Source organism: Amblyomma maculatum, chromosome 9, assembly GCF_055883805.1.
Source record: "Amblyomma maculatum isolate TAMU_Amacu chromosome 9, ASM5588380v1, whole genome shotgun sequence".
NCBI lineage: Eukaryota > Metazoa > Arthropoda > Arachnida > Ixodida > Ixodidae > Amblyomma > Amblyomma maculatum.
Window position 1 is genome coordinate 111,893,119 of NC_139352.1, and position 11,893 is coordinate 111,905,011.

Below are 11,893 nucleotides of genomic sequence, written 5' to 3' on the forward strand. Positions count from 1 at the left end.
TTATGGCGCGCAGGTAACTAATGCCATCATGCACCAACACAGGACTGAGTAGCTTTCCTGAAGGCAGTTTACATTTATATATATATATATATATGAAGGAAAGAAGCCAACAGTCGGCGAGGCCAATGAAAGCATTGGGGATATGTTTTATGTCTTTTTTTATTTTACTTGCAGAATCGCAGAAATGAGTAACGTAATCTGCTTAGGGGAAAGATAATTAAACACAAAGTAGAAGAAAAAAACAACGTGCCGATGGTGGGGACCGAACCCACGACCTCCGAATATCGCGTCCGGTGCTCTTCCAACTGAGCTACATCGGCCGCTGTCCCCCCTGCTACTTTCTCGGGTATTAATGTTGTCTGTATACTAACCTTGAGAGTGTTCACCAGCGCCACCCTCAACCATAGCGGCGGACGTGGAACGTCCTGTGTTACCGCCAGCGTCACGTAGAACGTGATCAAGAGCGAGGGCGAAAGCTGTGCTAGAACCCTCTTACGCTACCTATGGCTTCAAGACTGCCACAACCGAGACCCCCGTAAGCTACAAGCAGATAAATGAAGGCGAAATGAGGGTGCTCGTTATAATACATGAAGGAAAGAAGCCAACAGTCGGCGAGGCCAAGGGAAGCATTGGGGATATGTTTTATGTCTTTTTTTATTTTACTTGCAGAATCGCAGAAATGAGTAATGTAATCTGCTTAGGGGAAAGATAATTAAACACAAAGTAGAAGAAAAAACAACGTGCCGATGGTGGGGACCGAACCCACGACCTCCGAATACCGCGTCCGGTGCTCTTCCAACTGAGCTACATCGGCCGCTCTCCCCCCTGCTACTTGCTCGGGTATTAATGTTGTCTGTACACTAACCTTGAGAGTGTTCACCAGCGCCACCCTCAACCATAGCGGCGGACGTGGAACGACCTGTGTTACCGCCAGCGTCTCGTAGAACGTGATCAAGAGCGAGGGTGAAAGCTGTGCTAGAACCCTCTTACGCTACCTATGGCTTCACGACTGCCACAACCGAGACCCCCGTAAGCTACAAGCAGATAAATGAAGGGGAAATGAGGGTGCTCGTTATAATACATGAAGGAAAGAAGCCAACAGTCGGCGAGGCCAAGGAAAGCATTTGGGATATGTTTTATGTCTTTTTTATTTTACTTGCAGAATGGCAGGGATGAGTAATGTAATCTGCTTAGGGGAAAGATAATGAAACACAAAGTAGAAGAAAAAACTACGTGCCGATGGTGGGGACCGAACCCACGACCTCCGAATATCGCGTCCGGTGCTCTTCCAACTGAGCTACATCGGCCGCTGTCCCCCCTGCTACTTTCTCGGGTATTAATGTTGTCTGTATACTAACCTTGAGAGTGTTCACCAGCGCCACCCTCAACCTTAGCGGCGGACGTGGAACGTCCTGTGTTACCGCCAGCGTCACGTAGAACGTGATCAAGAGCGAGGGCGACCACCGTGAGATGTCGTTTTTATAATATGTCAGCGGGCCTAGCGCGCCTGCTCATGCCCGCGCTATTTCCCACTTGTTCCTTGCTCGTCGATAACATGAACCGGGGCCACCGAGCGATCGTCCCGATGGTGGGCGATGAAATTCACTGATGTTGATGATTTCATGGCATGATTATGGGCGTGTCTGGATGCTTGAAGGAGAAGAGGAAGAAGGAAGAATATAATGGCTTGCCGGCACGATGATTCCCTATGAACCTTGGCCCAGGTCACTCTCGGTCCACACGTCGCCACGACTAGATGGCGGAGGCCAAGGCAAGCACCGCATGGCACAGGAAGGGGAGGATGTCTTTATGTGTAGCGGTGTCTTCTGTCGTGGGGCTTTGGTCAGCACATCTGTTCAGTGGGGTCACATATGGTCGTTCGGGTCTCTTCTTGTGTCTTGTGGTCATGTGTGGCCTCTCGGGCAAGCCTCTCCTTCGTCGTTTCTTGTGGTCGAGGAGGGGGGAAGGGGCGGAAAAACGGCAATGTCTTGCTGTGTGCAGCAGGCTGGGGAACAGCCATGCGATGCCTCGTAACCTTCAGCCGACGGCGCAAGAAGTCGCAGGGCACCGAAGCTCCGCACCATGATGAAGGGGTGATGATGAAGCATCCAGCACCTCCACCAAATGTTACCAAGCGGCAAGCCGACGAAAACAGGAGATAGAGGACAGTGAAACGATGCTAAAGATCCATGAGATGACGCTTTTAATATGTTAGCGGGCCTAGCGCAAGCGCCACTACTCGCTTCTGCTTTCTTGCTCGTCCGTAACAATAATAAAGAATAGGCTTCATTCACAACATTTACGAAGGGGATGCCACTGCTCTTTCGCAGTTTGCAGAAACGAGAAATTGAACGCGTTAATTGAACCGTGAACACGCTGAACGCTTCGGTACCTAATCAAGATAATCATAAGATGGCAAAATTGGGCTATCACGCAGTTGGGCAAAATTTAATAAAGTTTGTGAAATAGACAGAGTCTTGCTCTCTTACCACAGAATGCCAGGGAAGTTAAACGAACGTAATTGATATTAGTACCACTAACTAGAGAATCACAATTTGATGTTATAACCAGTACGAGACCAGCTCGATTTTGAATGGCCTCTGACATACGTAAAAGTAATATTGATGGGGTTTCAAAATACTTGATGCATAAGCATGTTTTGTTTGTATGAATGCCTCATACGCGACTAGACGAACCGCCAGCAAAGAAAATGTGAGAGATCATCTAATGATTTAGAAAAGATAACTGGAATAGACCTGATGCGCTTTGCATAGTTTTATTTATTATTTGCTATATCAATTTTGTACTTACAGTGTCAGTTTTTGCATGGACATAAGAAAAGTAGCAGTTTTAATGGCTTCAAATTACAGGAAGCTGTGATGTAGAAAACTAGTTTACGCATACGATGTTGCTATATCGTTACATATATGCCATCGCAGAAGGTAGAAGACGACGATCACCAACGGAGGCAGAAGTGACAGCAACAGTTGGTGCTAAGAGAAGGGTGGCGCTGCTGTATATCTGTCTGCTGTGTCTTCGGCTGTTGTGCTTCTTGGACTAACCTTGCCACGTATCATCTTGGCGGAGGTGACAATAAGTCGCCGTGGGCAAGGATAAGTCCATTTAAGCAGCCAAAAGCTGGATTTAGCAGTAGCCGCCACCTTTCTGGGATCACGTCAACAACGGCCACCATGACCCGAAGCAGCCACTACCACCGCAGCAACATTGGTTCAATCACTCATCCTGCCGAAAATCCCTCAACTTCCCATATTTAATGCCGAAGACAAGCCGGATGTTGACGATTGGCTGGATGAGTACGAGCGCTACAGCATGAACAACCACTGGGACGCGGCCACCATGCCGACTCCCACATGAGCTGGTGATCTAGGATCACAAGAGCTGGTGATCTAGGAAATCTGCCAGCACCAGCTTCAAGACTTGTTCGGGAAGCCCACTGGCCGGGGTCTAGCAGTAAAGAGAGAACTTTTGCATCACGCCCGATACGCCACAGAGTCCTACCTTGACTACGTTCTAGACGTGCTCGCGTTGTGTTGCAAGGTTAACAGCTCCCTGACGGAAAGTGAAAATATAGATCATAGCCACAAAGGTATCGAGGATGATGCTTTCAACATCCTCGTCTGCATCAATTGTTCTGCCGTCGACTTGGTGCTTCAAGTCTGCCACAAATTCGAGCAGGCTGAGCAACGATGTCTGGTACATTGCTTTGAGCACCTTTGTACATGGCGGCTACATCATCCTGCGATGATCTGGCCCTTCTGCAACACCCTTCTCAATCCACGTCCATGACTCGGATTTTCAGGTGAGAACTCGAGGCCTTAGCTCATGCACCACTCTCATCTCACTGCCCGACACCATCGCCATGATACAAGCTGTTGTCCGACAGGAACTTTGCAAACGTTAGCCTCTTTTCCACCCCCTAGACGCCCTCGTCACCGTCACCTCCTGTTCCTGTAAGTGATGCTGCAACTGCTAGCCAAGTCACCCTACATCATTATCTTAGTCGCAATCCTGCAGAGGGGCGCAGCTCAGACGACAGGCCAATTTGTTTTATTTGCTGTCGAGCTGGCCACACTTTGCGTTATTGCCGCATTCGTACCTTTTTCACCCCTCGTTCCTATTACAACACTCACCGTAGGTGCTACTATAGATCTCGACTCTTCCCTGCCATTGTGAAGAGCTCCTCCCCGCATATGATGGGCCTGGACACTTCCCTCATCAACCAGATGAACCTCGCAACGAAGCCCTATCACTGTAACGTCGCTCAAACCGATATCTTTATCCACGGCCTCGTCGCTCCCGTTCACCGGTACCTCGTCGCACCTCCTCCCCATCATACACCGGCATCTACTCAGGAAACTAGCGAAATGCAGCATCCGGGACTGACGCTGCTTTATCGACCTGGACTGAAAACTCGATACTGACCGGCGCAGCCTGACGTAATCCCCTTCATATACTTGTTGACGGAGTCCCTGTTCCTTCCCTTATTGACACCAGCGCCCACATTTCTGTCACGCTCTGTCAATGCCTTAAGGAAGTTCTCACACCAGCTACCTCATCCATCATTCGTGTTGCTGATGGCACCACAGCTACAATGATTGTTTTGTGTATTGCGATCATTATCACTGCCGACCACCATATCCCTGGGTTACTTCCAGTCCTCACAAGTTGCCCTAAAGATATTGTGTTACGCCTAGACATTTTAACCCAGCACTCAGCTCTCATATACTGTTCTTCTGGACTACTTCATCTAGACCTGCCGCACTTTCCTGACGAACAAGCTCCTCTGACTTCAAAGCTCCGTCTCCGCTTCACTCCAATTACTCGCCTACCTCCAGAAGCAACATTGGAAGTGCTCATGTCACCTTTTACCTCCGTTCCTGATGGCGAATGCGTTATTTGCCCCTGAACCGACGTCATTCTGCAGCGTAGAATTGCTATACTTTACAATATTGTGCTCTTAGCGAACAACCATACTTATATTCTAATCTTGAACTTCAGTTTTTTTGTGCAGGTAGGTTCTGAGGGCAATTTCTTTCGCCGAATTGACACCATTGTCTGAATCAATTTCGTCTGCTCTTTTCTCTTACCCCAATGCTGAGGTACCATCATGACCTGCACCGTCCCCACATCTTGAGCCGCTCATATCAGCAATGGTTGCTCCTGTCTTGCATCATGATTGTGTTAAACACTTACGAGCCTTCTGACTTTGTACAGGGATATATTTGATTTTGGTGACCACCTTTTAGGTCAAACGCCATTAGTTACCGCATCAATACCGGAGACGCCAGACCAATTGACAAAAAACATTACCGAGTCGTCATTTCCGAATATCGCGGATTACAAGATGAAGTTGACAGGATGTTGGCAAGATACATTGTAGAGCCTTCGAGTAGCCCCTGGGCGTCACCCGTCGTGCTTGCTAAAAAGAAGGCCAATACCTGGAGGTTCTGTGTAGTCTTCCTTCTGGCTATTGGCATATCGCAGTGATGAACGGGACCGAGAGAAGACCGGCTTCGTCACTCTCGATGGCCTCTACCGATTCAAGGTAATGCCTTTTGGCCAGTGTAATGCGCCTGCAAAATTTGAGAGTATGGTGGAATCCCTTTTACAAGGTTTCGAATGGAAGATGCACTTGCCTTATCTCGATGACGTCATCGTCGTTTCTTCGACCTTCGAGAGCCGTCTTCACCGGCTTGATGCCATTCTCGGAGTCTTCCGAAGAGTTGGCCTACAGCTGAATTCAAAGAAATGTAGCATGGGCCGTTGTGAACTCAAGGTACTCGGATTGTTGGTCGATGCCCGCGGCGTCCAACCCGACCCCGACAAAATTCGTGTTGTAAATGCATTTCCTACACCCCTCTGTACCAATGACGTCCGTAGTTTTCTTGACCTTTACTGGTATTTTCGGCGGTTTGTCCCCAACCTTCGGAGAACGACGTTCCATTGTGCTGGGGCCAGAACAATCTCAACCCTTTTCTGCGCTGATCGCAGCCCTCACCAACCCGCCCGTCCTTGCACACTGGAACACCACAGCCCCAAAGGAGGTACGCACCGACGCCAGCGGTCACGGTATTGGTGCCATTCTCGCCCAAAAGCAGACGGGCCGTACTCGCGTCATTGCTTATGCCAGTCGCCTCCTTTCCGTGGCTCAGCGGAATTATTCCATCACAGAACGTGACTGTTTAGCCCTCCTGTGAGCCATTACTAACTTTCGCCCTCATTTTTTTTTTGGCCGCCGTTTCTCTGTCATTACCCATCCCGAAGTCGTATTTTGACTTTCTTTGATGAAGGTCCCTACTGGTCGTCTCGGGCGTTGGGCGCTACGTCTTCAGAAATACACTTTTTCTGTCGTTCACAGGTTTGGCCGGCTACATACTGATGCCGATTACCTGTCCCGCAACCTGGTAGATATGCCGTTTGAAAGCGATTGTGAAGAAGGCACCCTGTGTGTTGTCCATCGCTGAACTTTCAAAGATTCGTCATGAGCAGCGCTTAGATCCCAAGCTTTGCGGCATTATCAACCGCCTCAGCATTGATCGCCCTGACGCTCCCCTTGGTTTGTTTATGCTCCCCAACGGCACCTTATATCGACGGAATATGCGACGAGATGGCGCTGAGCTTCTTCTCGCAGTCCCCGAACACCTGCGTGCCAACGTTCTTCAGCAGCTACACGACGTGCCGACTGCGGGCCACCCTCGTGTATCTCGTACGTATGGCAGCGTCCGCAGAGGATTTTTTTGCAGGGCTCTACCGCTCTGTTCTTCGTTACGTGGCTTCTTGAGATAGATGTCAGTGATGGAAGAACCCCTCGGTTGTGTCTGTGGATCCCTGGAGCCAATCGACATCCCACTTGTTGATGGACGAATAATATTGCTACGGAGAATGTCATTTACATATTCTACGATCTTTTCTTTCCGAGAGAGAACCCGACAAGATCATCGGCGTACAATTGAGTTACCTTCAGTGAGGACGCGGTGATGTGCAACACTAGTCTGTCCCAGCGGTGGGGAAGTGGCTTGGTGGGCTTGAAGCAATTGCAGCAATTCTTGGCATGATGTTGGGATTGATTGTCTTCGACAGCATAGAAATAGAGACTTGCATTGAGTCGCCTTGCTGAGGTAGCGGGGCAGAGAGCACCATCATAGACACAGGGGGAGCATCCAGTATGCACTGCAGGGAAGTTCCTTTAGTCAGCACGAGGGATTGACGGAAAATGTTCGTGGCAGCTACTATCGCTGTGCTGCTGTTGAATCGTACAAGACTTAATGGGAAGGCGATTCCACGTGCACGATCATGATGAGATGGTGCGATGAGTACATCCCCGTCAAATATGTGTTCAGAAACAACGGTGTTGTTTGTCGAGGATAATGTATTGGCTGTGGCTCGGGTCCTCTGGGGGTCTGACCCGCAGTAGCGAAGAAGAGACATGGGCTCAGGAACAGAGAATGTTAACAGAACTGTATTATCTTTATTAACACAAAGAGTAGCATAGAAGTATACGTCACATGGCAACGACAGAGACCACAAAGGGGAAAGAAGAACAATGGGGTCGGGCACTTCAGTCCTAGAGATCATGCCCTTTTCCAGCAATGACCGGAGCTCTCTCTTCTGCGTTGACGCTGTGAACAGTCGAAGAGGCGGGAAGAGCCCGTTGCTGGGGGCTGTTTAGAATGTGTTGTTCTCATACGAACACACGCGCAGCCGTAATATGCCTCAAGCATTTCACACAGGGAGGCAATCGCAGCTCAGGCATATATCCGAGGTTCGTAGGTCCAAGTCGAAGGGCGGGGGAATGTACACTACCGCTTCCGCTGCGTTGACGCAATCGTCCCAGCCTCTGTATACCCGTCTAGGATGGCGTTGTGGATGCGCTGTTGGAGAACGCAGCCATGAAGAATGGTGTTTTCGCTGCAGCCACGAATACCGGCTGCTGGCACCACGTCGTCGCCTCGAGGCATATACGGTACGGCTTGGAGCGAACGCTCGGGTCTCCGGGTGAATTCGTCCGGCAAACTGCGGGGTCGACAAACTCAACAGCTCTCCGCGGCCAGGCCGGAAGAGACGGAGAGACCTCCACCGTGGGGCCCGGGCTCGGGTAGAACCCCTGGCTGTTAACTCAGGGCAAAAACTTAACCACAAAACACAAACAATGGAAAGCACAGATTGGACATTCCGTGCAACAACGCACTGCTCCACGTGCAAGCGTCCAGATTTCGCGCACGGCCCACCAGGCTTTCTTTTCAAAAAAAAAAAAGAAACACTTGACACAAGAAAGTAATTTATTGTTGCATGAATATGGTGATACCAAAACACGAATACATGGTCCCGTTGAAGTTGCGATACACGGACCGGTCCGAAACAAACAGTCAAAACAGGAGGTGATCGTAGATAACTATCTCCTCATGACAGCCGGCTCAAACCATCGGCATTCGCGTGCACTTTTCCCTTTTTGTACCGTACTAAAAAATTGCACTTCTGGAGTGCGAGGCTCCACCTGAGCAAACGATCATTTCTGGTTTACATGTGTCGCAGCCATGTCAGAGGGCAGTGGTCAGTTTCAAAAACAATCTTTGCCCCATACAGGTAGCACGCGAGCTTCTGTGCCACCCATACCAAGCATGCACATTCCTTTTCCGATGCGCTGTAGGTTTCTTCTTTGCGGGTTAATTTGCGGCTGGCATACAGAATCGGATGTTCTTCATGGTCGTCGTCGACCTGGCTTAAGACAACACCCATTCATCTATCGCTGGCGTCGCGTTGAACTGCAAACTCTTTTGTATAATCTGGCGTCCTAAGCACGGGTCGCGACGCTGGAACTTTTTTCAGGCTCTTGAAGGAATTTTTTTCGCTTTCATCCCAAAGAACGTTATTGGGGGCTCGTTTCCGCAGGGCATCGGTTAACAGACTAGCCAGTTGGGAGTAGTTCGGGATGTACCGCTGGCGATACCCGACTATTCCCAGAAAGGATCGAATGTCCGTTTTGGGTCGTGGTTGTGGAAATTCCACAATCGGGGTTATCTTTAACTCTGACGGACGCCGTGTTCCCTGGCCTACAATTTGGCCCAAGTAGGTCGCATGGGCACAGCCAACCCGGCGCTTTTCCGCTTTCATTGTTAACCCGGCATCACGCAACCGTGAAAACACGTTTCTCAGATGCTCTAGATGCTCTTCCCAGGTATGAAAAAAAATTGCAAACCATCTAATTAAGGGAGGTCGAAGCCCTGCATGTCCATCAGGACGATGTCCATGAGTTTAGAAAAACTGAATTGTGCATTTTCAAGGCCGGAGCTAAGCACGAGTGGGCGAAATGTGCTTACTGGGGAGATGAAAGCGGCATACCTGCTTTCGGGTTCTGAGAGGGGAACTTGCCAATATCCCCACCCGAGATCAAGCGTGGAAATGTACCTCAAATTGCTCACCCTCTCAACCCTGTCTTCATTGTTTGGTATTGGGTAGAGCTGATCCTTAGTGATAACATTCAATTTCCGGTAATCGACACATGGTCGAGAATTCTTTCCCGATGCTTCCACTAGAATGAGAGCTGATGTGTAGTCACCTTCCGCTTGCTCGATAACCCCCAATGCTAGCATAAGCTGAATCTCGGTCTCCAGTATTTCTTTCTGTCGTGGTGAGACCCTGTAGGGCTTTGATCAAAATTGGTTCTTTTGACGTGAGCTCAATGTCATGTGTCAAGAGATGCGTATTCCCTGAGCGGCTGCTAAACAAGTCACCAAATTCGCTCAGCAACTGCTTTAGAGTCTCTACCTGGCAGGTACTAAGGAGCTGAGTGTTTACCGAGAGGGCCATGATTTGGTCCATGCTGCTATGGTCCTCAGGATTTCCCTCCCAATCGGGAACTTCGCATGCTGGCTCCTCAGGTTCATTCAGCGTTAAGGGAACTATTCCGCTTCGTTCAACGTACGGCTTCATCAGGTTACGATGATATGTCCTCACCTCTTTTCCACTGCCTGGAACCTTCAGAGCGTAATTCGTTTCTGATATTTTGTGTACAACTTCGACTGGACCGTCCCAGTGGACATCGAGCTTAGTTTTCTGCGATGGTCTGATGATCATGACGAGATCACTCGTTTTGAACTGCCGGCCGTGGGCGCCTTTGTCGTAATACACTTTGGCAGCTTCTTGGGCAGCTTTCATATTCTCATTAGTTCTCATTTAGGCTGCCCAGCAGTTTAAGCGCGTACTCTACGACTGTCTGGCTCTCGCCTGTGCCCTCCCGCATTTCTCTCAGAATTCAAAGGGGGAGCGGAGCGTTCTTCCGTACACGAGTTCTGCAGGAGTGAACCCGGTAGCTTCGTGGGGGACTGTTCGTAAAGCGAACAGTGTGGCAGGCAGACAGTGCTCCCAATCTTCTTTGTGCGCATAGCGAAAAGCGCGCAACACTCGCTTAAGCACAAATTGTCATTTTTCCACGCTGTTTGACTGAGGATGATACACGGAGCTGTGTATCAGCTTCACTCCGCATCTCTCTAAAAACGTGGTCGTTAAGTTGCTAGTGAAGTGCGTGCCCTGATCCGCTTGGATTTCCGCCTGAAACCCTGTCCGCGCAAACACTGACAACAGAGCATAAACTATTTCGGAAGAGCTCAATTCTTTCAAGGGAACGGCCTCGGGAAATATCGTGGCTGGGCATAGCATAGTAAGGAGATACCTGTAGCCTGACTTCGTCTTGGGCAAACGAAGCACAGCATCTATTACAAGTCGGCGGAAAGGCTCAGAGACCAAAGGCATGATTTTCAAAGGTGCCTTCCAAGTCTCTCCGGGCTTGCCCACTCGCTGGCACACATCCCACGATTTCACATAACATTCTACGTCTTTGAAACATCCTGGCCAATAGCACTCCATTAACAGCGTCTCCTTCGTCTTGTTAAAGCATAGATGCACTGACCAGCCGTTCCCATGACACAAACTCAGAAGGTCAGCCTGTACTTTTCAGGTACTACCAACTGATCAAGTGTTTTGCCCTTTTTGTCCAGGTTGTATCGGTACAATAATTCTCCTTTCTCATGCAAGGTTACAATGCGTCTAGCAATGCCCTCTTTGGCTGTGACGTGTAACTTTGCTAAGGTAGGGTCCTGCGTTTGCTCCGTTATTAGAGTCTCTCTATTGACTTGCAACAGACGGTCAAAGTTTTGTGCAACCGGGGATATTAGCAATCCCTCAGCGCTTTCTTCCTCATCTGATATCGGTGTGATCGCAGTCTCCGTACGTGTGTTGATCCGACTCTGAAATCCCGTTATTTCTTCTTTCTCAGTGCTTGTTTCTTGTATTGGTTCAGCTTGTTCCTATCTCGCTTTCTCCCGTTCGGGGATCTGGCTCAGCTGAGGGACGAGTAAGCGGGTTTTGGACCTTGTCAGAGCCTGTACTAATCCGCTTCCGAGTTTCTGACCTCTCGAACGCAGCAATAGATCGGATCAATTCGAGAAAAGCTAAGGGTATTTGAAGTGGGAGAGCATTTGAAACAGCGGCCTCAGTTATGAGCTCCCCAAATGGCCCGCAAATCCTGACTCTAGCTATTGGTAGGCAGACGCTGTGTTCGCCCACTGCCTGTTTGTTCCAGGCCACTTCACCATTGAATTCTTCTGCTGTGGCATATCATGGGTGAACAACATCCATCGTCGCAGCGCTATCCCGAAGCACGCTGCAGGGTTTCCCATTTTTCCTGCAGTTGGTGCAAATACGGTCGAAGGAGTTCTAGGTTCTGGTCATTATCATCGACGCATGAGAACACCACTCGCGGCTTCGTAAATTTAACCGCAAATTGCCCGACGCCATTGCAGTTATAGCAGCGAAGTGGTTTGCTAGCCTCAAACTGTCTTTTTGCGGCTTTATCAACGCCCTCTCTCTTCGACTG

General features: G+C 49.4%; 1 non-coding gene and 1 pseudogene across 1 annotated transcript; both read right to left on the bottom strand.

The window, feature by feature from the left end:
• Positions 1-741: 741 nt before the first annotated feature.
• TRNAP-CGG (transfer RNA proline (anticodon CGG)) lies at positions 742-814 on the bottom strand. The gene has a single exon. It is a non-coding gene; the product is annotated as a tRNA-Pro (tRNA).
• A 7,056-nt stretch (positions 815-7,870) lies between these two features.
• On the bottom strand, positions 7,871-11,655 carry LOC146180164 (uncharacterized; annotated as a pseudogene).
• Between the last annotated feature and the right edge of the window lie 238 nt (positions 11,656-11,893).